This window comes from Eriocheir sinensis, unplaced genomic scaffold (genome assembly GCF_024679095.1).
Source record: "Eriocheir sinensis breed Jianghai 21 unplaced genomic scaffold, ASM2467909v1 Scaffold630, whole genome shotgun sequence".
NCBI lineage: Eukaryota > Metazoa > Arthropoda > Malacostraca > Decapoda > Varunidae > Eriocheir > Eriocheir sinensis.
In genome coordinates this window covers 198,729-201,829 of record NW_026111977.1, presented here as the reverse complement: position 1 = coordinate 201,829, position 3,101 = coordinate 198,729, and the positions used below count along the sequence as shown (strand labels likewise).

The following is a 3,101-nucleotide window of genomic DNA, read 5'->3' as shown; positions in this document are numbered from 1 at the left end:
ATATATATATTTTATCGATATTTTCATACTGACTGCTCTTCTGAGCTTGCTAACTGCATGCCTCCTCCTCCCGCAGCCCCGCTGCACAAGATCTTCTACTCATGCTCATCCCTATACTGTCCAAACCCTTATGCAAGAGTTAACCAGCATCTTCACTCTTTCATCCCTCACGCTGGTAAACTCTGGAACAATCTTCCTTCATCTGTATTTCCTCCTGCCTATGACTTGAACTCTTTCAAGAGGAGGGTATCAGGACACCTCTCCTCCCGAATTGACCTCTAATTTTGAACACTCCTTTAACCTCTGTTCTGGAGCAGTAAGTAGCAGGCCTTTTGTTTTTTCGTTAAGCCCTTGAACTCTCTCCGTAGCTAGAAAAAAAAAATATATATATATATATATATATATATATATATATATATATATATATATATATATATATATATATATATATATATATATATATATATATACACAAACATATATGCATACGTATATTCCCACATATTGACATATATTTATACATAGAAACATACATACATACGTACATTCTTAAACAAACACATTTATACCTGTTGACATACATACATAAGTCATCAAGTAGCAGTAAACAATCAGCAACGTAAGAGGATTACAAAAAATAAAACAAATTTGTTACTAAGGCATCCAAGTGGAAACAGTTATCGCGCACCCCCCGTGGCCCGCTGGGTATATAAGACGGCAGCAGGTTAGCAGAGGCAGCACTAGCTCCAGCATGAAGGTCCTGGTTGTGTTTGCTCTCGTGGCCCTCGGCGCCGCCGCTGCCTGGCCCGGCGTTGGGTTTATGTCGGATGCCCCAGCAGGTAAACTATAGTGCATATGTGGTGATGTTCTTGTTTTAAATATTTTTCTCTTCCACAAATTTACATAGCCTGAAGGAATGCGCACACACACATACACACACACACACACACACACACACACACACACACACACACACACTAATGTGCTTTGATTTTTTATTATCGCATTATTGAAAAATTGGAAATAAATGTAATAATTTCTTATACACACAGTGTAAAATCATCAGAGAACGTTCTTTTAGGTAACACTTTAAATACTAGCACAGGATTATTAAAAATCCTGTAGCTAATTAAATGTATATATCAATATTTGATTCACGACAGATGACTAGCAGATACAACGTGACGTGAACTACGCCTTCTACAAGATCTTCGAGCCGATCCGCGACAGCAACTTGCAGCAGAAGGCCATGACCTTCAACCCAGTGGCGGATACCTGCATGTCGAGAAGCTCGTGGACAAGTTAACAAACAAACGATTGCTGGAGAAGAAGCACTGGGCTACCGCCACCAACAAACGCCACCTGGAGGAGGCAGTCATGCTGTTCGAGGTGTTCATGCAGTGCAAGGACTGGAACTACGTCTCCAGCAACGCCGCCTACTTCAGGAGCGAGTCAACGAGGAGGAATTCCTGTACGCCGCCTACCATGCCATCAAACACTCCCTCTCACAGCACGTCGTGCTGCCAGCCGTCTACGAAGTCAAGCCCCACTACTTCACCAAGGCCCAGGTCATCGGGCAAGCCGACGAGGTTAACGAGATGAAGCTGAGGAACATGGTCTTCCAGAACATCTTCACTGTCAACCTCCACGACATGGAACAGAGAGTCGCCTACTACCGTGAGGACCTCGGCATTGACACTCACCACTTCATGATCCACCTGGAAAACCCATTCTGGTGGAAGGACACCTACGGCTACCGCATTGACAGGAAGGGAGAGAACTTCTTCTACGCCCACCACCAGCTCCTCAGCCGCTACGACGCCGAGCGCATCTCCAACTACATGCCCCTCCTCGAGGAGCTGAAACTGGACGAGCTGCTGCACGAGGGCTTTGCTCCCCAGACCACCTACAAGTTCGGCGCTCCCTTCCCCATCCGCAACGACGACTTCCAGCTGCAGGACGTCCACAGGGTCGGCAAAATCCACGAACTTATCCACATGGTGGACCGCATCAACGACGCCATTGCCCACGGCTATGTGGAGAGCGACCAGGGAGAAAAGATCAATATTGAAAATGACAACGGCATCGCAGTCCTGGGTGACATCATCCAGTCGTCTTACTACAGCCCCAACCGCAAGCACTACGGCAACCTCACCACCCTGGCCTGCACCATGCTCGACCGTCAGGTTGACCCCAAGGACAAATACGACCTGCCCCCTGGCGTGGTCGCCCACATGGAGCTATACCCCTGTGACCCCGCCGCCTGGGGGCTGCACAAGCGCATCGACAACATCTTCAGGGAGCACTGTGATTATACAGAAATAAGACAAAACCAAAACTTTTTACACAACACAGAAAACCAAAGCAGAGACTACTAATAGCCGATATGCTATATCTTTATCTTATTTCATCTCATTAATGTCACCAAGTAGCACTGTTGCTAGTTATGTTATCTTCCAGTGATACTATATGTTTGTTGAACTTGCCAACTAAATTTCTCCATTTTAAATGGTTATCATTTTTATAATTTTTATTAGTCACTCTTAATTTTATAGCTGTCATTTGTACTGTCAGTATTTTTGAGAAGTATTCGGCACCAAACGACAGCAGTTGTGGCGCCACGACCTCACGCCCCTAATCAATCTGCCAGGCCCTCCCCGCCCGCACCACAGGCCTCCCGGGCAGCGAAATGGATGGACAGAGCGAAGTAAAACTGAACCCTTTGATGAAGTGCTGTCATGTGGCGTTGTAACTTACTTCAGTTTGTTGATTAATTGTTTAACTGACTGACGAGTTGGCTGATTGACTGATTGACTGGCCGATGGATTGATTAACTGATTGATTGATTGAGTGACTGATGAATTGATTGATTGATTGATTGATGAAATGACTGATGGATTGATAGATTAACTAATTGATAAAATGGCTCATGGATTCATTGACTGACTGATGGATTGATTAATTGATTGATTGATAAAATGACTGATGAATTGATTAACTGATTGATAAAGTGACTGATGAATTGAATGATTAATTGATGGATAAAATGACTGATGAATTAGCTGATCATTTGATTAATTTACTAACTGATGGACTGACTA

The 3,101-nt window shown here is 44.1% G+C and overlaps 1 pseudogene; it reads left to right on the top strand.

Moving 5' to 3' along the window:
• Positions 1–751: 751 nt before the first annotated feature.
• On the top strand, positions 752–2,378 carry LOC126993549 (hemocyanin-like; annotated as a pseudogene).
• Positions 2,379–3,101: the final 723 nt, after the last annotated feature.